The sequence below is a fragment of the Arvicanthis niloticus genome, chromosome 2 (assembly GCF_011762505.2).
Source record: "Arvicanthis niloticus isolate mArvNil1 chromosome 2, mArvNil1.pat.X, whole genome shotgun sequence".
Taxonomy (NCBI): Eukaryota; Metazoa; Chordata; class Mammalia; order Rodentia; family Muridae; genus Arvicanthis; species Arvicanthis niloticus.
Genome location: NC_047659.1, coordinates 84,859,962 through 84,883,172, shown reverse-complemented (window position 1 = coordinate 84,883,172; position 23,211 = coordinate 84,859,962). Strand labels below are relative to the sequence as shown.

General features: G+C 42.0%; 1 protein-coding gene across 3 annotated transcripts in view; it reads right to left on the bottom strand.

Annotated features, from left to right (window-relative positions):
• The window catches only part of Fmn1 (formin 1), a 381,486-nt gene extending 363,091 nt beyond the window's left edge, over window positions 1-18,395 (bottom strand). For 2 of the 3 annotated variants that reach the window (XM_076929458.1, XM_076929459.1), the window contains exons 1-2: window positions 18,300-18,395; window positions 17,664-17,791 (exon numbers count right to left, since the gene is read on the bottom strand). The gene's annotated coding sequence lies outside the window, so the exon portion shown is untranslated. The remainder of the gene's footprint in view (window positions 1-17,663; window positions 17,792-18,299) is intronic. The other variant, XM_034494159.2, reaches the window with a different exon arrangement.
• Between the last annotated feature and the right edge of the window lie 4,816 nt (window positions 18,396-23,211).

Sequence of the window (23,211 nt, the reverse complement as noted above, 5' to 3'; positions counted from 1 at the left end):
GAGTCTGAATTCATAGTCAACAACTTCTCAGCATAGCCTTGCTGAGCTGCTCAGGCTCAGACTGTCTGCCAATAGGACTGCTTATTAGCAAAGAGTTTCTAAATGGGATAAGGAAAAGGAGAAAGCAGGTGATCTTGGTAAAGGTTAAGAAAGTATGGAAGATGTGAAATAAATAATACAATGTTAAGAAAAAAGAGTAAGATAAATGAAGGAGGCTAGCTATGCCACAGAAATAATACAGCAAGGAAGACAATGGGTATCTGGGAAGATACAACACACTGACATAACAGCTAAACAACACCAGAGAAGCTTATGTAACAGGGTGATGTACCTGAGTCCACCCCAGGGTACACAGTCTACCTTTTCCTGGTGCTGGTGAACAAGATCCCTTGGTAACTTTATTAGAACAAGTAGGTCATCAGGGAAATGTTTGAGGGGCTAAAGGTGAAAGGAAAAAGGGGGGGGCGACAATATTTTTGGTTATAAAAATCTGGAGTAAGAATGCATGATGTAGGGAAAGAGGTAGAGAGTAAAAGCTTACAACAATATAAGAGACAGGTTTTGAATGAAGGTAGACAATAGTTGATGTTTGTAGAGAAAAGCTCTGCAAACCCATGAAATCAAGCAGTGCCAATGCAGGCCCAACAAAAAGGGGCCCCTCTTCCCCAGAGGGATTTTTTTTCTTTTTTGTTAGTAGGGATGAAGCCCAGAGCATTGCACATGCTAGGCCACCTGTCTACCATGAGCTACACCAGCACAGTACAGTGTCTTAAAGGAGTGCAGCAGAGGAAGGGACAAGGTTAGAGACAAGTATGATTGGTTGGAGTGCTGAGAATATGAAAAGACTAGGAAATAACTAAGGGAAGATTTAAGAAGTAAACTGAGCCCAATGTAAACAGGAAATAATGAATGGCGTATTATTAATGTGACCTCAATACAACCTGCAAACACATGATCACTGGGTTAAGTTTTTACAGGGTGAAAAGCTCCTGACAAAAGAAAGAGCATGAGAGAGAATAAGCTCAGTAATAGTGAGAAGGCGAGGCTGACTCCATGACAGGCTAGGGTTCAAGCAAGTCAATTACTAATAGGAGAAAAAAAAAAAAAAAAAAAAAAACCCAGGCTCCAGCCTTCACTCCCCAATAATGTTTCAGGAATGCCTAGAGAGAGAGAGTAAGATAAAGCTCATCTACCTGGGAATGCAATGTGATTTAAATCAAGCCTATGAGATCACTTGGTTATCTATCTTGGTAATGGGAGACCCCAGCATGCTGGGCTTCTGCAGAATAAGACTCTCTTTGTGCTTACATACTATTTGAGTCTGGGTTATCATTCTTTAGTGAATCATGGACCTTTACATTGGGTGTGCTTTACATCTCAATAAGAATCAAATACAGGCAAATAGACTTTTGAAGAGAAGCTTGACATCCTTGTGTCTTTTAGATCTACCTTGATGGTTATGTGAGAGAAACTGTAATGGACCTAAGTAAGTGTCCATGCAGCTCCACAGGCCCAGAAGCATTCCTGATCAGTGTCTCCTCACATCTTAATCTGCTGCTGGATTGGTAATGTCTCCTTCCATGGAGGATTTTGTACTTGAAAGAACTGGCCTCAGGACTGTTTCCATCCTGAGCTGGGGTTGTTGTAGTTGTTGTTTTGGTTTGGGGTTTTTTGTTTGTTTGTTTGTTGGTGTTTTTGGGTTTTTTTTAGGGGGTTGTTTTGGTTTGATATCTATTGTTATGTGAGCTCTTCTTGGAAAAGTAAATATAGTCCATGTTTCTTTTAAGCCATGGTCCACAATATTTTCAAAGTACAAGATTTTTGTTTCAAACAAATAGGCCCCAATAGTCACTGCATTTTACTGATTTAGGTAATTAGACCACTTGAGATCTCAACACATACAATTTGATGGACTTGTACTTCAGGGATCAATAGACAGCCAAATATCAGCCATTAGATTCTTGATGAAGTTCCCATCACTTTTCATGGTCTTGACTCCTTAGAGTGATACTAATGCCAGTATCCACATTCTGTCGATCAGTGTGACCAACTGATCAATATTTTGATTTCTACAAGAGTTGAGCACTGAGTCAGAAATCTTCCTACAATCCATACTCTGCGGCTTCCAAAAGCAAATGGTAGTGGGTTACATCAAGATTTCTATTTTAAAATCTGAGGGCTGGCCTGCGGGCCCGGATGGAAATCTCACTGTACTAAGGAGAACTTTTAGATGCAAATATGTTTTTTAGATGTTTTTCTTTCTATGCATACCCTAATTAATTCACTGGACCTTTTTTAAAGGCAGGCACTGTTCTTTGCACTGGTGGGTTTTGATCCCAGAGACCTTGAAGGTTACTTTTAGGGAGAGGGCCAGGATTCTAGAAGGAAACACTGTTGTCTTCTAAGTGTGTCACCATCTATTTTCTTCTGCTGCTCTTCCTGCTTTACAAGAAATTCAAGGAGGTAGGCTGCTCCTGTTCCTCTGCATTGAGAAGAACCAGCACAGTCCAGTGTGCACAATGCTAGCCAGCAGCTGCTAGGTATAGTCTCAGTGAGGTCAAACTTATGACAGTCCACAGCAAAGAAACCCTGCATATTGCCTTGCATGTCATTCTCTGCCAATAAGATGAAATGTTTATTATCAGGGTTGAACTAACTGATGACTACAATATCTCAAACCTCCATAAAGCTTTTTTGGGGAGAGAATTCATATACGCCATCATATTAAATAAGTAATTTACCTTAAAACTGCAGCAAGATCAGCACGTAAAAGTATGAAAGACATGAACGTCACTGTAGGTGGTCTGAGAAAGACAGCTGCTTGGAGCAACAGGGTAATAGGACAACTTCCTCTTAATCACCCGTGTGGGGCAGTTACTACATAGTGGGCCTTTTCCTCTACACTATTCTAGATGGATCTCTCTCTCTCTCTCTCTCTCTCTCTCTCTCTCTCTCTCTCTCTCTCTCTCTCTCTCTCCATCTCTAGCTGACCTCTCTGTATTTACTTTCCCTATAACTATAGTTTCTTTCCTGTCTCTAAGAGAACTCATTCTGGAAATATGAGCAGCTAGAGACTATTTAGGGTTTTATTACATATACCTATTCATAAAATCATTTTCAAAGTCCCCTTTCAGTGAAAAATGGCAGACTGTGAAGCTAATTAAAAGGATTACTCCTGTATTTAAATAATGGAAGTATTGACAGGGTCCAAGGGTCTTCCTAGCCCTGATGATATCCTAACACTGCTTCCTGCAGCTAAGAAGCCAGTCTGGAATGATTGAGAGACAAACAGCCTGTGTCTTTAAATAAGTTATTTCTTATTACTTAGTGATCACTTGTGATAGACTGGCATTTCTTCTACCCATTTTAATATAATTTTTACAAAACAAAAGTCTATGATGTTAGGTAATATAGTCTCCATTTTACCTAGAAAGAACCTGTGTACAGATGGGGGCAGGAGATTGTCTGTGATTTCTCAGGGAGTACGTGGTGGATCTGGGATATGAACGAACATAGCTGGTTTGAGACCACAGGCTCTCAAGTCTCTTCAAGAACTGATCAGGATTCTGGGGATCATTGTGAAAACAGACTTACTCTTCTGTTAGCTGTGGGACCAAAAAGGTAGCCTTGTTCCCAGCTGAGCTAAGGCTTGAAACCTCTAAAACCCTGAAGGGACTGTAGGTGTTTCTCCTGTTCCCAGGCACCAGGACCCTTTCACTAGCCACAGCAACCCCACCCCCAGCCCCCATAGATTTGTGGCCATCAAAACCCTCCTCAAGACAAATCTCCATTTTAATGAGGTACCTAAAGGCCTGGAGGCTTAGCCAATAAGCTTTCCTTCCCAGACACTCCTACCAGCAAAAGACATTTAACCTCAGGCCCACCCTGAGAAGTGGGGTAAGGTTTTACTCATCCACTTTCTACTATGACAATAAATGACTCAAAACCATGGACTGCCTCTTTTCATTGGGATCTACCTTGGGGAGCCATGGAGAAGGCCTTCGCCTATAGAGCCGCCATCTAATCTCCTGCAGAAAGCCTTTCTGCTCCCAGCAGAGAGCCAGCTCCAGTAAGTGTGGTCAAACGCCCCGTGGCCCACCTCCCCAGTGGCTGTGCCCTGTAGCAGAGCAGACACAGGACCTCACAACCCTACAGTTAGCTTTTCTCTTTCAATCACATAGTATGGACTATTCAGCATATACCCGTGTGCTCTGATTGAGCACTCTGCACAAGAGACAGTGCAGATGCAGGAGAAAGTATTGAACTAAGAGTGAGAAGCCTTGGACTCAGGCCCAGTTTTATTAATTTCTAACAGAGTGGGGGCATTCTTTGGCAAGTTTCTCAACCTCTCTTAACCATACTGTCATTCCATAACTCTTCAGGCAGAGAAAGGGACACACTCACCAAACTGTTTTTCTAGGTAAACAGAAAACTCAGGGTGCACACAGGACCTGAATGGAGATGGATATCTAGAGGGAAAAAAAAAAGACCCACAAGATAGAGGTGAAAGGGAAGTTTAAGAAATTTAGATATAGGGAGAAACACACATAGTCATCAATAAGAACCAAAAGAAAAGCCATCAAATACATTGAAACTATATGATACAGAGGGTAAAATTAACATGTTTTGAAAATTGCCTCTATTGATACAAAGCAATCAGTGTCAGCTTAAGTGAGACTCAGGCCACATCTACCTCTCCACCCTAATATTTCCAAATCATCCCTTCTTTAATCCAGACATTCAATTTGACATTTAACATGTAGCACCTGAAGGGCTGCCTTTAATTTCCCCTACCTGGCCAATGTACAAAGGTAAAACATGTACATGTACACATATACATATTAGAAGAAATTATAGGTGCAGTCTATCCTGTCCAACAGTGGCTGGCAGTGACAGAAAGTCCAAGAATCCAGTACTTGTACAGTCCACAAGCTGGATGTCTCAGATGGTCTTACACTGGAATCCTGAAGAAGTAGATTCTAACGTCAGTGAAGGAATAGATCTAGCAAGGTGAGGGCAAATGGGCAAAGAGCAAAAGTGTCCTTCTTCAATGTCCTTAAATGGGCTTCCAGCAGAAGGTGTGGCCCACATTGGAGGTATGTTTTCCCAACTCAAGATCTAAACCAAAGGCATGCTTCCTGCCTCAAAGGTCTGAGCTAGACGTGGATTTATCCACTTCAAGTGAAACAAAAACATCTCTTACATGCGTGCCCTTAAATTCTGGATTGTAAATCATTCCTGATATAGTCAAGTTGACAATCAAGAATAGCCATCACACCATCTATGCATAAGGTTTGCCTCAACCCTACTGTGTTAGTTTGGATTTTTATTGCTGCGAAGAGACACCTCGATCACGGCAAGTCCTATAAAGGAAAACATTTAACTGGGGATGGCTTACAGTTTCAGAGGTTTCATTCATTGCCCTCATGGCAGGAAACATGGCAGCACGCAGGCAGACATGGTGCTGGAGAAGGAGATGTGAATTCTATACCTTGATATAGGCAGTAGAAGTGAATACCACATTAGGCTTAGCTTGAGTATCTGAGACCTCAAAGCCTAACCCCTAAGTGACACTTCCTCCAACAAGGCCACACCTACTCCAACAAAGGCCACATCTCCTAATAGTGTCACTCCCTATGGGCCAAACATTTAAATACATGTCTATGGGGGTCATTCCTATCCAAACTACCACATCTATTATGTCAAAGAATTCGGATGTTCAGATGCCTCTGAGCTCACAGTCTTTGGGACAGAGTATCCCTGACTCCTACCTTTAGCATAGTTTTAAGACCCAAGTTCAAATGCCAGCTCTTTTGTTTTTAGCATGACGACCTGAGACAGATATATAATCTCTGGATGCCTTTATTTTTTATCCTTGCAATATAACTAATGATACCTGATAGCATCTGTTGACTAACATGGTATCTGGCAGATAGTAGGGGTTATACAGGGAATTGCTATTATTACATTTTGCTCTAGACCCTCTTACTGAATCAAATCTCAGTGGACATTGACTCCTACTGCCAGTAAGTCTTTCACGGTGTAACTGTTTTTACTATATCCCAGGCACAGCTACCTTTTAGATTCGAGTGCAGGCCACATACATATTCCTCCCTGGGCTTCTGAACATGCTATTTCATCTATATGGTATGTGATTTCTCTCTATCATTCATATACATTGTTCTGAAATTTTCTTCATATATTTCAGGGCTTTGCTCCTGCACATTTTTATATCAGGTTCTATCCCTGCCTGCCACTTTTGTAGAAACATCTCACATGAGTTTTCTAGAACAGCCAACTCCCACCCTTCTGAGCCCTTTTAGCCTTGTGACCACTACTGCTGGTGTCCAGCCACATGCTCTCTATACCCACCCCACACAGGGAAGGCAGCCGAGGCTTTCTGTTCAGTGGCCTTGCTTTGTCCATGGGAGCAAACAGACTGGCTTTGGATCAGATTAGAGTAACAGACAGGAACATCCAGATGAGGCAAATTTGGGGACCCATGACCTAAGAATATAAATTCCAGGTCTAATAGGAAGCTACCGGGGAGTTTTAAGCTGAGAGAAACACGATTTTGCTACTGTTTTGTGGAATATAGACTGAGCAGGAGATTACCTGAAGAGATCTTTGAGGTCTGGCTCATCTCAGTTGGTTATCTGAAAGGGAGTAAATCTTAACTCTTTCTTAGGCATGAGGCAGGTATAAGTAAACAGTGAGTAAACAGACATGCAATCTTGCTGTTGCATGAACATTTCGCAGAGGTGGGTGGCAATGGAAAAAAAAATTCAGAAATGCCGATCCAGAATGTGAGAGGGGCTGTAGGTGCTTTCTTAATACTAGCCGTCCATTGTACTTACACTGGCCTGGGATGGCCCCAGGAGCCTCCTGGACCAATAGCCCTAAAACTGCCCTGTCACCTCATGTTTCCTTGGAGCTGCGCAGACACTGACTCATTCACCTTCTCATTGGGAAGATGGTCCAGTAAGATAAGATAGTCTATTTGTAAGTCAGTGTCTCTGAACACTGATGCTCCTGTTTGCAGAGCCTCTGGAAGTACAAGTGAAGGAAGGAAGTCGCAGGAGGCACCCAGGGCAGTGCAGATACTGCACACCTCAGCGGGACCTCTCGGCCCCAGGCTTCACGGTTCTCTTCCTACCCAGATTCTATCTGCCTCCAACCAGATGACTTCCTGGACTTTCATCAGAGTGTGAGAAAAAGGTCTCATCCTCTGGAAATCCTGAGTGGGCAGGTATTCTTTTGTTTGAACATTCAAAGTGTTTTATTAAAAACACCAATAATGCCAATGGCTGCTATTTCATGAGCACTTAGGAAGATACTGCAGTATTTTATCTACATTATTTTATTTAATACTCTCACCCTTAACCCTATTTTATAGAAATAAAATGAAGGTTTAGGGAAGTGAAAGGGCTTTCCTGATATTAGATATGTAGTAATAGAGACCCTGCACTGAACTGCCTGCTAACTAACTCTTAGACTGTGCAGACACAGCTCCGCATCTCGCCTAACTGGATCACACCCAACCTGTGTGCATCTCTTTCCTCTATTATCTCCAACAACTGAAGACCTAGAGCCAGTGCCATGAACTTTACAATCAATGCCTTTTATAAAACTTCAGGATATTACTTGCTGAAACTCAGCTTTGTCATGAATAAAATAGGGGCAGTAAATGTCTTCCTATCAGATCAAGACAAAAATTAGGTACAACTTTTAATGCACTTACCACAGTAAATCTTACATAAAGACCTAGTAAAACACATATTTATCTAAAGTGACTATGGAATGCCAGGTCTCATGTGTGGACAATGTAATAAAATAGCTGTCATGGAGCTGACTTACTATGAATGCACTGTATGTTGGTGGCAGTCTTTGAGTCCAGGAGCTATGTATGCTTTAATATGGATTCTCTATGGAAATTCCTGGTGCTAAGTCAATATGCAATAACATTTTGGCGAGTAAACAAAAAGGTTAGCAGTTTAAACAATTTCTTAGATCCAGAGTGGTAGGAATATGTTAACACGGTAGGCTGACATTTATCTAACAGTAGCAAAAATACTTTTAAATGAATTACAAAGGAAACATTCCCAGGGTTTGCATGGACGGGAGCCAGTGAAGCTAAGCATCACCAGTTCACATGGTGATGTGAACTTCTCCCCATTTACTCACAGCCTAGACGAGAATAACAAACTAGTACAGTGCAGAAGGAAGAATTTATTTACTAATACTCAAGGCATAGTGAGGGAGGGGAAACAGTTTCTGCTCATCTTTAAGATGGTATTCAATTGATACTGCATGAAGACAACAATTTATAATTATAACTTACCTTTAACCAAAATTCATATTATTTTTAGTCAGAGTTTTCAGAGATATAACATATCTGAAAATAAGGTCAATTTAGTTGAAATTTCATTATTCCTTTAGTTTCGATTTCTTTAGTGGCTTGGAATTCCAAAAATTATATTATTTTCATTATATTTGTTATTCACTCTTACACAAATACTTACAAGTATCCAGGTATATAATGTCTGAAATAATATAGTTAATAATATGAATTATAGTATGAGATAATTCTTAAATCATTTTTATAATCTCATAATTGTTGGCCTCATGTGGAATTCTTGATAATCAACATACATTATTTTTGTAAAGTGGGTCCAGGGCTGAGAAGATTGCTTACACATGCAGCTTCTAGGGACATTTTCTTTATACTACATTTTCAGGTATTTTAATTACAGCTAGATAATGTCAACCTACGTTAACATAAAGCACTTGAAATGCAATCATGGGGATTGGCGTTTGGGTCCCCAGAATCAACATAAATGCCACTGAGCACCACCTGTTTCCCCGGCACTCAAAGGGCAGCAATAAATTGGATCCTCGGAGAAATCTGGCTAGACCTGCAGAAATGATGAGCCCTGGCTTCAGTAAGAGACGGTGTCTTATCATAAGAAATGGAGCAATCAAGGAAGATACTTCTGGCCTCCAAAGGCAGACGTACGTGGATGCACACACCCATGCAAACATGTGGGCACACATACCATAGCAATTAAAAAGCAAATTATTTAATTAGAAAATATTTATGCTGCTATTACTTGAAACAATTCAAGAAATCAACCCGTTTCATGTAAAAATTCAGCATCCCCTGAGCTTAGCACTGTCATATTCATATTCTGAGTTATTTTTTTTTTCATTTTTGTGAACAACTTATTGGATGTGAACAGCTTTAATCACTGTTGACTGTAATGTAAACGATAAATAAATTCTTATTGCCTTTACTTTTGGAAATGCCTTCTGCCAAACTTTGTAGCTTCTGTATATGTTTAAATAAAAAAGAGGTATTTCATAAAACTATGTTTGCGGAGTGCTATAACTCCGACTGCAAACTGTCAAAGTAGGGCTTTAGTCTTTAATCTAAAGAAAACTATATATTATTCACTGTGCCCCAACCCCTCTCAGTGCTGGCCTCTCCCTAACTGCAGCCCTTATGAATACCTATCCCACCTTGCCTTTAACTAATTCTGTACCATAAAAGGAAACCTCGTGGCATTCCAGAGAGCTCTAAATACAAATGTTTCTCTTATTCTGAGCCAACTCTCTTTCCATCAATTTCATGTTCTCACTACTTGTACTGTAATCCAGCTCCTCTTCTGTCCAGCCCTGTTAAACGCCTGCAAACCTGAGATACCTCATCCTGGCTTCACCATTTCCACCTCTCAAGACATTCCTTGAATGCAAGAACTGCCAGCTTTGGAAATCTTGATTATTTAACTCTCTCTGGGGTCAAGACAGTGCCTAGAACTAAAAACATAACAAAATGTGTTCAGGAATCACAAATTCAGTTCATGAGACTGTCACTTTAAATTATTCGATGGACACATCCTACCTAAGTGGCTAGATTCTGTCTTACTATCACTTCGAAGATCTATCTTGGATTTCAGTTTCCTCTTCACCCTGGCTTTGTTTTTTTTTTTTTTTTTTTTTTTTGGCAAACTGGTGATCAATCTTACATTATTTCTGCCTGACAGTGGCTGAAGCTGGGTTTTAAGCCACCTTGATCAGAATCAGAAGCAACTGTAATACCATGGAATTCATGGACCATTTCACAAAAGCAGAGAGAGGGAAGAGTGAGCCAAAGGCAGAAGAAGCAGAAGCAGTGCCTTTCAGGAGGCTTCTCAGGCTGGACCGTGGAGCACTTCTCTATAACTTAACTCAAGAGACGCCTACACATGGCCATCCTCTAATCCAAAACTCTGGTTTAGGAAAAAAAAATAAGTCATGTGGCCCCACCTGGGTGAAAACGAAGTTGTTCATTTAAATAGGTGTGGCTAGGGATAGGGTTGTGAATATATGGATTTTATAGATCATTTTTAGAAGTGAAGTAGGGGTTAACAAGAGGTCCCAAATTACTGTGCTTCTAGAGCACAGTTTTTCAACCTGTGAGTTGTGACTCCCAAAAGAAAAGATTGAAAAACACAGATATTGCATTACAATTCATAACAGTAGCAAAATTACAGTTATGAAGTAGCAAGAAAATAATTTTATGGACAGGTATCACCACAACATGAGAACTGTACTGAAGGGCCAAAGCATCAGGAAGCTTGAGAACCACTGTTCTAGAGCAGAATAAAATTCAGAGATAGTTATCTATATTTTTATTTCCCTACTTCCTCCTTGACAGCCATCAAAGTGGGCAGTTATCCTATCAGGAGAAATGGGGTAAGGAGAAAAAGAGAAACAGCTGGTGAATACTTCTAGATTTCCCCAAATCTTAAGATCCTTAGAATTTCTCAGGAGAATATGAAAACTTCTTAGAAGATCTCTTGGAAGCTATTAAACAAGAGATATTTTTATATATGAAGAGTCCTGAAGAAACACAAAAGGAGGATTCTCCCAAAGTTCTTAGGGGGAAGGAAGAGATGCAAAGACCCAGAAGGAGCACATCTCCGAGGAGGGTAGAGGCCAACTCTTTAACCTTCACAAAAAGAACGTGATTAAAACAGAAATTAAAGATGCTTGTAATAAATAAGGAGGTAAGATTCTTGTTCTGTGGCTGTCTTCACTGATGGAGTTTCTTATCTGCTATGCTTGAATGAGAAAGACAAGAGTAAATGAGACTTGTAGTGCTTCTGCCACCCCACTCTGGATTTCTCCAGCAGGGGAAACTGTTTACAACAGTGGAAGTCCACCCTACTCCTTTAAAATGTGCATACAATTTTTCAAACCCTCTTGTAGTTCATGATATTCATTTTACTTATACTACTCCTCAGGGCCCATAACACAGCCCTCTGTGTGCACTCGAGGGCTGAACCCTTCCTGCTTCTTGCACATGTCTCCTCCCATGCAGATGTGGCTCAGGCAGAGGTTCCACCAAGCTTTATCATCTGTCCAGCTTGTGACTTGTGTTTCATAATAAATTCTATCTAGGCTAAGCTCTTTAATTTAGCAAACAGTGATAAATTGGCAGCTATGGGTATGTTTCATCCTAAGGTGAAAACGAAACTGTTGGGTGGGGCAAAGAGTTAAGCCACCCAAACTGACTCTAGGGTTTGACTGCCCTTTGCCCTTTGACTGCTTTTGGATCAGCAGGACAATTGCTTTCAGAAAGGAGCTTAGTGATGTAATGAATGAAGCCAGGATGTCAGGTGACCTGGATCTATTCTTAGCTGTGCTATTGAACAGGAGTGACCTTGGGCAAGTCATTTTTCATATCCAAATCTCTCTGTTCTCTACCACACAATAAGAAAAACACCTCACTACCTCCTTACAGAATAATGTGGGTGTAAGAATTATGCACATGTTGTTGATCAAGAAAACATGTTTTCTTTAGTAATCTGTCACCGTTTTTCTTAAGATACTGCAGTTTCATGGAGTTTCAGGTCTTTAAATATTCCTAAAACTTAGAATTTATGTATGTTTGCAAAGCTTAAAATAAAAGCTAGCTTATGCCAAATCAGAAGATGGGCTTAACAAGGAGACAGTACCCTCCACTATACATGGATGTGCTAACCTTATTTACCTGAGATGTGAGTGGATGTCAAAACCAGAATTCTAAAGCCCTGCCAATCGCCTAAGGATGAAAGATAGAGATTGCTACAGAAGAAGCAGAGACACATGGATATGAGGACACTGTCAAACAAGGCCAGGACTGGTGCCAACTTTATAAATGAATTCCACTTTCTGCAGATCTGTTAGAGTTTTTTTTTTTTTTTTTAATTCTTTTTGCAAAGCTTTGCAAATACATGTTAGGCTTAGAAATTTGTCCTAAGTGACTGTCTTCATCTAAAAAGGGAACAGATGACCATTTCAATGAATATAAGAAGCTGTTCTTGCTTTTCACTAGGTCTGTACTCAAAATATTGCACTATATTTATGGCTTATCCTGCATATTGCACTATATTTATGGCTTATCCTGCTTTAAAGTAAGATAAATTAAAACTGGGAGTATTCTCACTGGCCTACTAGGGCACAAAAAGTAGAATACGAGCCTAGTGAGTGGTCAAAACACTAACCAGATTCGACTTAAAACTGTGCCCTGGAGCCGACGTGCTGACCTCTCTGAGTCCTGGGCCGCTCTTCTGTCCAAGAAGCTCAGTGTCACTTCTCTGTGCACAAGAGCGGCCAGCACAGAAGGAACCAAGGCAAAGAGTCTAAATCCTTGCATTAGGCCCAGGATGAGCTTGGTGGCAGGGATGGGGGGTGGGGAGGGGAGGTCTTACTGCCTGCCATTAGAATATCTGTTAAGAATATTTTTTCTTCTGTAGACCATTAGGTTGCATGGACTGTGTGTCGGAACGGTGAAAAGCCAGCTCTGTTAGTACGAATGGGGCTAAGAGCTCAAGGTGTGCTCCTTGGCAGTGAACCCATCAAAGTAGAAGTACACATCCTACTTCTTACCCTGCATCACAGCGGTTCATACCTGTGAGTTGGGACCCACATCCTGCATCTCAGATACTTACCGATTCATAGCAGAAGAAAATTACAGTTACAAAGTAGCACCTAAATAATTTTATGGCTGGGGTTACCACAACATGAGGGACTGTATTAAAGGGCCACGGCATTAACAAAGTTGAGAACCACTGCTACAATGCTCACACACAAAGTATTCTGTGGATAAGACATAAGATTTTTTTCTCACTGGATGGGGAAATTTTACTTTCTCTCTCTCTTTCTCTCTCTCTCTCTCTCTCTCTCTCTCTCTCTCTCTCTCTCTCTCTCTCTCTCGGACCAAACACTTTTAAACACAACAGCTTGTGTCAGTGTTTATTTCTTTCAGAGGAGAAATATTGTTAACTATTTTTCTGTAACAATTATTCCAAAATACTTTCTACCTCCTAGTTCAGCAATTTTACACCAGCAAAGTGCTTTTTGTGTACTCAGAAAAACTGACATGGTGGACAGAAATGTCGGCACTTGGGTGGCGCCCTCAGTGAACAAGAGCAGCACCCCATTCATTCACCCACTCAGAAGGGCACCTTCTCTTCTATAGGTGACATCATTCACTCAGACAATTTCATCTGCACTTCATTTGCATGAGGGTCAGGTTTAGGAAACCAGAATTACTACAGTGAACAGGTCAGTGGGGAAGGCTTTTTCTAGTACCCAGGCAGGTTCTTGTTCTCTCTGAAACCTCTGTGAATTCTCTTCCCATGTTTCATAGCAGGTGTCATAGGAAAAAGCATCAAACCTGGAGGAGTGTGAGTAGAGTGTGAGTAGAGTGTGAGTAGACGCCCATGTGGGTTCAAAGCAGAACAGTTCTGGCTGAAAGCTCCTTTAACAACAGCACTGCTTTATTTGATGGATTTTTTAAAAATGTGGCAATGAGGTCATTCATGGTCTCCCAGCTTCTTTTCCCCCAAAACATGCCCCAGGGCACTCTCACCAAGATGGGAAAGCTCAGGGCTAGGACGTGAGGATCAGATCTGTCAGCAGCGGAGACATAATGCTCTTTTCTGTGCTGCTTTGTATCTGTCCTGCCCATCCTGCTGCTTTTCAATTAATGGCCCAACCCTGATGGAAAACACAAATGCTAGAAAGTCCTGCCTGCCTCTGAAATACAGCCCCTAATACCTTGTCACTCTGGAGACCAATGTAAAATGTGTTTAATTCAAAGTATACTGATATTTAAGAGCAATGTGATGATTTAGAAGGAGAAAGGGGACAGTCGTAATAAAACAGAACACAAGACAAGTCACCTTTGATTCAGGTAGGGAAGGAGATGTGTTAGTTTGGAGAAAGAATATAAAAGGATGTGTCTAGAGGCTGGCTTCCTGCAGAGACCTTCAGAGGTTTCAGCTTAAGAAAGCAAAGGTAGAGAGGCCCAGAGAAGGACCGGCTTTCCCACACTCATCCAGGCATTAGGGTAGTATATGTTCAATGACTGTGTGAATAAAGAAAATCACTAGCAAATTCTATTGCCTTGAGGCTTTTTTTTTTCTGTCCACCAACGGACCTGAAAACTCTAAGAAGACACAGACCTAGTCCATCCCTCAGTTTCCAGATTTTTATGCTGACAAGGTCAGCAGGCAGTACCCACCCTACCTCCTCCCACTACGGTAATTATTGTTTTATAGGGCACATGGATTACTGCTTTCTCAGCAGCTCAGCATAGACCCTAAACACAGGGATATTTCATTTCCTTCCAGAAGCCAGCCTGTTGGTGCAGGCTCACGTTTGCATCCCATGGTTTAGCTTCTCTGCAGAGATCAAGCATGTCAGATGAGTGACTGTAACTTTTGTCAGGACACAGGCTGAGACTTGCTGAGGATCAAGCTGATTCCTAAGTCAAACACTATGTACATCCAAAAAAAAAAAAGTAGCTGATATTAAAATTTGGCCCAGAAGAAGTGACAAGCAACTCCAAAAGTGATCAAACTGCCAACAAAAGAATTACTGCAGGTTCTCCAACATCCCTGATGATTGTTCTCACGCAAATAAAGTCTTAAAAGCAAGGTCATCTGAAACATAATTTGGTTTGCAACAACATGCATGAACCTAGAGCTTTAACATAAAATAGGCTATGAAGCACTATGCACGGTACACCACCAGGTCAGAGAAAGATGTTCCTCAGGTCTCTATCAAGGGTGTTAACCATCACTATGCCAAGCTCCACCCTGTTCCCTTCTTCTCTTCCTTTGTGCTACCAATATTATATCTGGATATGTCAGAAGACTAGGATATGAAACTCAACCCCAGACAATCATTATATCTATAGCACCCTGTTCCTTGATCAAAGCATTTAATACACATAGGCTAAACCTGTGGATCAAGGGCTTATCAAGTGTGCTTCTTTCCTGAGACCTTTCATTTAGACTTGAAGAAAGGAGCAGCCTTGGGCTCTGGATCTGGAAAGATGTTTATCTAGAGTTTATTAAGGGATCGAGAGGACAGGGCCTGTAACAGAACAGAGTAAGGCCAACAGGAGAGAGAAAAAGCAGAGGTAAAAGAGAACTGGCAAAACCAACCAACCAACAAACAAACAAACAAAACAAAGACAAAGAGCTAGGAAACAGAATAGCAACTTCAGAAGCCTCTGAAAGTCAGGACCAGCTTCCTCACTGGGGCCTTACGATCTGGTTGGGTTTAGTTAGGTGAGACCTGAATGTTCATCATTTTGCTTTGGATCCTTTCTGCTGGATTCTATCCCATACAATAAAAAATAGCCCACTAATATAAAGAGTAATAAACTCCAAATTTCAAAGTATCCTTCTCCCCAAAGTATATGGAATGATGCTAACTTTTCTGAATAAGAGACATGAACAACATAGTGATTCAGTGATTCTGTCTAGTTTGATGCTAACTTTTCTGAATAAGAGACATGAACCACATAGTGATTCAGTGATTCTGTCTAGTTTGTATTCTTGGAAAAGAATAATGTTGTTACACAGTGAGTTACTTCAGGGTGGTGATTTAGAGGTGCTTCAATTCCCACAGACATTTGAAGAAAAGCTGTTTGACTTCCCCTGGGCAGAAGCCAATGCATTCACTAATGATTCTGCAGAGAGCACAATTTATCAAGTCAGTGTGGTGAACAGACACTGGGAGAAGAAAAACAGCCCAGGACAGACCCAGAGACCAAAGAGAAGTCGTCTCTCAAGCTTCATCTTTTAGTACATCTTAACTGAGAGCTGAGAGCTTGCTAAGCATTTGCACAGGCTGGAGCAAGACATGGCTTCAAACAGTGGGATCCTTCTAAGAGGCAACCCTATTGGGAATCTGAAGATGACCATCCCCTACTAGCATAAGTACTGAGCTCTAAAATAAACACAGAGAGGAGAGAGATAGAGAGAAAACACACACACACACACACACACACACACACACACACACAGGAGACAGAGAGAAGGAGATGGAGATGGAGATGATGAAGATGGAGATGGAGATGGAGATGGAGATGGAGATGGAGATGGAGATGGAGATGGAGATGGAGATGGAGATGGAGATGGAGATGGAGATGGAGATGGAGATGGAGATGGAGATGGAGACAGAGAGAGAGAATGTAGGGCCTTTATTATGCTTGCTGGCTAGCACTACTTACAGCACTGATCATTAATTCTGCCACATCTGCCAGGAGCTACTATTTACTTCTACAACTTCCCTATGAGAGGAGAGGTAAGATTGCCTGCATTTCTCGGATGACAAATAAAGTTCAAGAAGATGACTTACCAAAAATCACTCACCTAATTCATGGCTGGCCCAGGATTTGAACCTACGTTTATGAGTTTAACCATTATGGTCCTCTGTCAGCTATTAGCCATTGTTTCCCTCCAACAAGGGTACTACCTCCTCGTTCCTATGCCCTGAGACCTGCCATTTGTTGGTGCTGCCACTAGACTGCATACTCGTGAGAGAAAGGAAGATTGGTGTTTAGCTGTCTCTGGCTGGGGAGAATCTGGAGCTTGGAAATACTCTAAAGCAATCTGATATTTGATTCCTAGCTTTAATGCCTTCCTCCTAAAAGGGGGCTAATAAATCAGAGACCCAGTAGACCTTGCAGCAAGTCCTGGAAAGAGCTAAGCAATGGTTGTTGAGTCTTAAAGGTATACCTAGACAATGTCTTCTGGTGTAGACAACAGAAATCAATTCAGTCTCTCTCCGTGTCTCTGTCTCTGTCTCTCTCTCTGTCTCTCTCTCTGTCTCTCTCTCTCTCTCTCTGGAACTTAGATATCCCATGGTGACACAGCCACAGTGACACACAGCCCATCTGCAAACACAAACACTGAACAAGCTTGGGCACACCTGGAGCCACTGTGGAAGAATTGCAGATGCTTTCCTGCTTGACCAGGTCTTTTCAAAGGCTTGGATCTGGACCTTCATCTGCTTATGGGTATAACTTGCATTACAGATCCCAGACTGCATTCAGCCCTTCAGGACTGAGTTGGTGCCAACACTAAACTCTCTAGGAGTTAGTAAGCAGAAAGGATGATGATTTAAACAGAAAGGTTTCCTTTGGAAATCTGTTGCAAGTGGAAATATTGCCCTCCCCCACCCAACACACACACACACACACACACACACACACACACACACACACACACACACACAAACTACTCCCAGCTAGTTGTCCTTGGGTTAAAAGGAGGCTTGGTTGTGGCCTCTGGAGACAAGGGCATTGCCTGCTATGTGAAGGAGAGGTGTTCAGCACTTACATAGAGGCTTACAGAGTCAGCCTTTGGAGAGCTAGAGACTTCTGACGGAGGAAGATAGGATGCTGATGGTGATGGCTGTGATGATGACAAAATGATGGCAGAAGAAAAACAGTGATGGTGAATGTCACCTACGAATACAAGCACAGTGCAGCAACAGACACCCTCGTCATTGCCAAGATAAACACGAAGCAGCTTCTATTCTCAATCTAACTTCATTGCGGTGCAATAGCATCGTAAAAAGAGAAGAAGAAATAAATAGAGACAGACGAGACAGACAGATAAGCATGTATCCTTCTTCCTTCTTTGGCCCTCCAACCCTCCCTTCCTGCGTTCCTGTGCCAAGCTGGAATGAGACTGCACTGACAGGGCAAGAAGGCTAGGGTCTGAGAGTTAACGACATGAGTTCCATGAGTTCTGTGGAGAGAGATGTTGGGGTGATTCTAGGGGTGCACCACGGCACTTGCCAGCACCCAGCACCCTGGCTGCGTGCGGGGCAGGAGGAACCTACTGGAGGGGAAGCTACGGTAGGAGGCTTAACAGCTCTGACCAGAACCTCAAAGCCAGAGAGGCCAAGCAGACAGCCTCTGGCTGGGAAGAAGAGGTGGGGCAGACGGCCAGGAAGAAAGACTCTTTTACCTGACCAGGTGAGGCAGCGGGAACAGCTGCTGCGAGGGATGCCTCCGCGCTCCAGTCCCGAGCCAGAGCGGTGAAGCGGTCGCTGTGCCTTCCACCGCCGAGACCCCGCCCCCAGCCACAAGCTCCGCCTCCCTAACACGCGCCTGCCTGACAGGCTGTTTGGGGGAGGTGTGCAATGGACTGATAGACAGCCATCCCGACCAATGGGATTGTGCAGCGGCTGCCGAGCCAGAGGGTGGGAAGGCGGGCAGAAGACCGCAGCGCCAAAATAACTGACCAAGCGCGGTTCCAGGCCGGATTGCTGAACCGTCACTGCGTGGCCTGGGGCCTGACCGCTGGGTCAAATTTGGTAGTCTCTGGGCTAAATCTGAGTGAACGGCGAAGGCGACAACTTGTCCTCGGAGGCAAGCCCCCTTGCTTGCTGTCTGCGGGCTGCGTCCCAGGGCGCACGCTCGGGACTGGCTGTACGTGTTGGGGGAGGGAAGCTGGTGGCTTCAGCTTTCTCAAGGTTCTCTAGCTTTAGAGACGTGGTCAGGCCTGGTGGTTCCTAGTACTGTATTATAGTCTAAAATTGGAAAAGAAGAGGGGAGGGGAGGAGAGGAGAAGAGAGGAAGGGATGGGCGGGGAGGGAAGGGGAGAGAAGAAGAGAAAGAGAAGAAAGAAGGAAGAGGGAAAGAAGAAGAGAGAGAAAGAAAGAAAACTCAATGAAAACAAAACCTTTATGTTAGTTCTCTAGCCAAGTCTTTGCCCAACCTCCCAGCTGCCTCCAAACTGATCTTCTTCTAAATAACTCAAAAATTAACTTGGTTCAAGCAGAAAAATGTTCAGACCTCGGCGATGCAGAAAAGGGGGCTGAGTCAAGGAGCCTAGGTCTTGCTAGGCGGCAAGCCTGCTTGTGTGACTCTTGCATAGCCAAGGCTCTTTGCAATCACAGTTACAGTGTTGCTAAATCAGTACAGACTTTCAGACCCCCACACAATGTTTTTTTCCAAATAAAGGTCTAACTACTTGATGATTACACTTGAAACCAGAAAACCTTTCGTAAGAGGATTAGAGGTCTAAATGACATTGAGATGTGGTATGTGATTTGGGGATCTTTTCCAAGTAGGTAGGCAGGAAAGGGCATTGCCTTTAATCCACTCCCACGTAAATACAAAATCCACCATCTGGTGCTTAAAATCAGAATTCTATCCCTACTAGTATAAAATGATGGGTATGAAAATATTTGAGGAGGTATAAAGTGAATTTTCCTTTGAACTTATTTTTATAATTTGTGAGAACTCTGATTTACTCCTAAAATATTAGCTAATTGCTAATTGATGCCAGTTAGACAAATACATGATAGATAGAGCTGTTCATAGACCTCTTCAATCCTCATATCTATCTGAAGTGAATTCCACAAACAAATATGGAAATTTAGTCTTTGAGAGATAAAGTAATTGTATAACCAGAGTTCACACTAAATCAGTACCTTTCAGTAATTACCACACTAGAAGAATAAAATGCATTAACATCATTTTCCCCTTGGAAATTTTTTTTTCCTGAAAAGTATCCTAGCAGGACTTAGCTCCTCTATGCCCAACTCCTTCAAATTGCAATGTTCAAAGCACTTCTAATACACAAGCATCACCACTAAAATGTGTTAGGAGTATTTGCAAGCCAGCTTTGTAAGAGGGGCTATTACTTGACATTACTGGGAAGGAAGTACATTCTTCCAGGGATTGACCCCAGCTCGTTGCTAGTTGATGTCAGAATTCTTTAAAGTACTCCGACAAAATAACTTCTTGGCTATGAGAATTGAGTCCTATGAAGAAATTTAAAAAAAAAAAAAAAGCTTTAATAATCCAAAGTCTTTAACCAGTATTGTTTTAACAAAATTCTAAAGAGATTTATAAATCCTGTTCTGACATGTCTTCAACTCCACAAAAGCTGTTCTTGCCTAAGGAAGGCAGGAGGAAGGAGAAGGGAGGAGGTGGTTTTATCAGCTGTCTGTTACTTTGGTAAAATATCAGAGATAAAAATCTCAGTAGTGACAGGGCTAGAGACATCACGCAACAGTTAAGAGCACTCTGTGCTCTTGCAGAGGACCAGGGTTCCCAGTGCATCCCCCACACAACTCCAGTTTGGGGAGTTCCAGTACCCTCTTCTGTCCTCTGCAGGTACTGCATGCACATGATGTACATAACACGCATGCAGGCAAAACACTCTTACACGAAGAGGAACAAATTAAAAAAAATTAGAGTAAAGGGAGAGGAAAGCATACAATGCACAAATTTCCTTGTGATCCTTTTATTACCACCACTGCAGGCAAAACTGTCCACAGGTCACAATGGGTTCATTCCAGTTGGGAAAAATAACCACCCTCTCCCTACAAGGACAGAAGGAAAAACTTAAGCCAGGTTTTATACTCAGGTGTAACTTACGGCATTATCAAAATTTTTCTGCCTTACTACTCTTTTTTTAATGTGGCAATGGTAATTTTAAAATTATATATATATATGTATATATATATATGTGTATATATATATATATATGTATATATATATGTGTGTGTGTATATATATATATATAGAGAGAGAGAGAGAGAGAGATGTGAGAATGCCTGAAGAGGCCAGGAGAGGGCATCCTCCCAGAGCTGGAGTTGGAGGTAGTTGTGAACCATCTGACATGAGTACTAGGACGGGAACTCATATCCTCTGGAAGAGCAGCAAATGCTCTTAACTGCTGATCTTGGTCTTCAGCCACTCTACAGTAAAAGAAACCAAAGATATAGTTGTTTGGCCTCTAAGAGCTTTCTTTTTATGAATAAGGTAAATAGGCCAAGTTACTCAAATATCATTTTCTTTGTGCACACCCCATCATCCTCATTAAGGGCTATAGGTCTATTGTTTCCTCCGCATATGTCCTTTAATTACATCAAACAACAGGCACCCACAGGTCACACTTATTAAAGACTCTCAAAAGAACAAACCATCTTCTTCCTACAGGAATTCACTGTCTCCAGTTTGGCACTGTATCCCTCACAAGTCCTTGTATATTATTATAAGTTACCTACTTTGCCCAGTTGAATAATTTTTTCCTCTGAGCTGGTGTGACGTAGATGGGGCTATCAATAATAGAAGCAGAGAAATAAGATGATTAGAGGAGAATGTGAACATTGGTACTCTTGTCTGAAAGAACTCCAAACCCAGCAGGATAATGCAGAGATGGGAAGTAGTTGGAAACAGCCTCTGTGGTTGCCAGGTCTCACCTTTGCAGTTGTGACCAATCAGAAACAAGACTTGTCAGGGAAGGGAGTCTGTAGAATTGGGTCTGGATATGATATATGGAACCAGCAGGAGTGATGAGGTTCTGGCAGAGGATACCAAGAGGTATATAATAGAACAGCACCAAAGAGCTCTTCTAGAAAATGTAGGTTTGTTCATTTCCTTTGTCAGGACTGATAGCATGGTAGATCATTCTAGACAGAGCTCAACAGGCTATCCCACTAATGTGGTCCAGCTCAAACTACTCAGCCAATCTCAACCCATTTCTGTATCTATCAGTGATGAGGAAAGACAAAGATGTACATCATTCTGTAAGATTGATTTTAGTTTATTTTAATCCCCAGATAAACTATGCTCTTAACTGCTGATCTTGGTCTTCAGCCACTCTACAGTAAAAGAAACCAAAGAAAATGATATTTGAGTAACTTGGTGGGGAAAAGGGCATCCAGTAGAATTATTAATCACAAAACTGATGATCACATCGTCCCTGAAATGTAGGACACTGATGGAGAAATGTAGGACACTGATGGAACAGCTAATCTCAAAGAAGCTTTGTCCCCATTTGCTCTCAGCTGGATAATCAGCTTTTCATTTCAATACCAGATAGATTCAAGTCACCACTCTGGGTACACCACAGTATGGATGCTGCTCTTTGGACCATTAGTTCTCATCTCTGTAGTCTTCAACAAACATCAAAATGACAACCTTGCCAATGTGTCTAAGGATTCCAGACACAGGAAAACAAGGCTTCGTGCCTCAACATTGTCACTTCCTGTGAGTTTATAGCTGGGGAAAAGATTGACTGGATTGTGGAAGCCAGAATCCAAAGAGCAAGTATCAGTACTTAGACCATTGGGTAGCTCATTGCCTTGGAAGGGCTTCTTCTCTCATTATCATTCAGTTTACTCATTCCCTTGTAACACTGTGGTGTGTAGGTGAATATTGTGGAGGCTCGTAAAATGTTTGCAGACTGGCAAGATCCTATTTTTTTTTTTAATAAACTAGCCCACAAAGATCTTAAAAAAATATCTTCAGGGCTACCAGAGGTACCATATGGAGAAATAACTCCCACAGAGCTCCAGAGTTAGTGCATTTATGTTGTCATTTTGTCCAAAGGAACAAAAACCCACTTCTCAAGCTGAAAACACGAAGTCACCCAGTAATTCCCTGAAAGCACTTAGCTTCAACTCCACAGGACACATCACAGCATTAGACTTCCCTTGAATATAGGTGGGCAGAACAGAATTGTGAGGGAGTCGTGCCAAGAGACAAATTCTAAGCAATGACAGCAGGATTTGTGTTCAGTAAGATCCCAGTGACTTGTCATTAGCTGGCAAGAGAGAGGCCTATGGGGTTGCCTTGTCAAAGAGTCATTTATTAGTCACAAACTCCATAGGGCTGCACCCTTGAGGGCAGAAGAGAGAGAGAACAGCAGGCCTCCAATCCACCTGCTCTGTGGTGAACAACTCAGAGACAATGGAAAGGGAAACTATCCCCCACTGAGACTGGGGCAGAGTGGCAGACAATGCAGCCTAGTCTTGTTCTGTGGTAAATGAGCCTAGAACTGTCAAAGTCAACGGCGGAACCCGAAGCAGCAGGCTCTGCAGAGGAAAGCTGCAGCCTCCAACAGAAGTGAAACACATTTT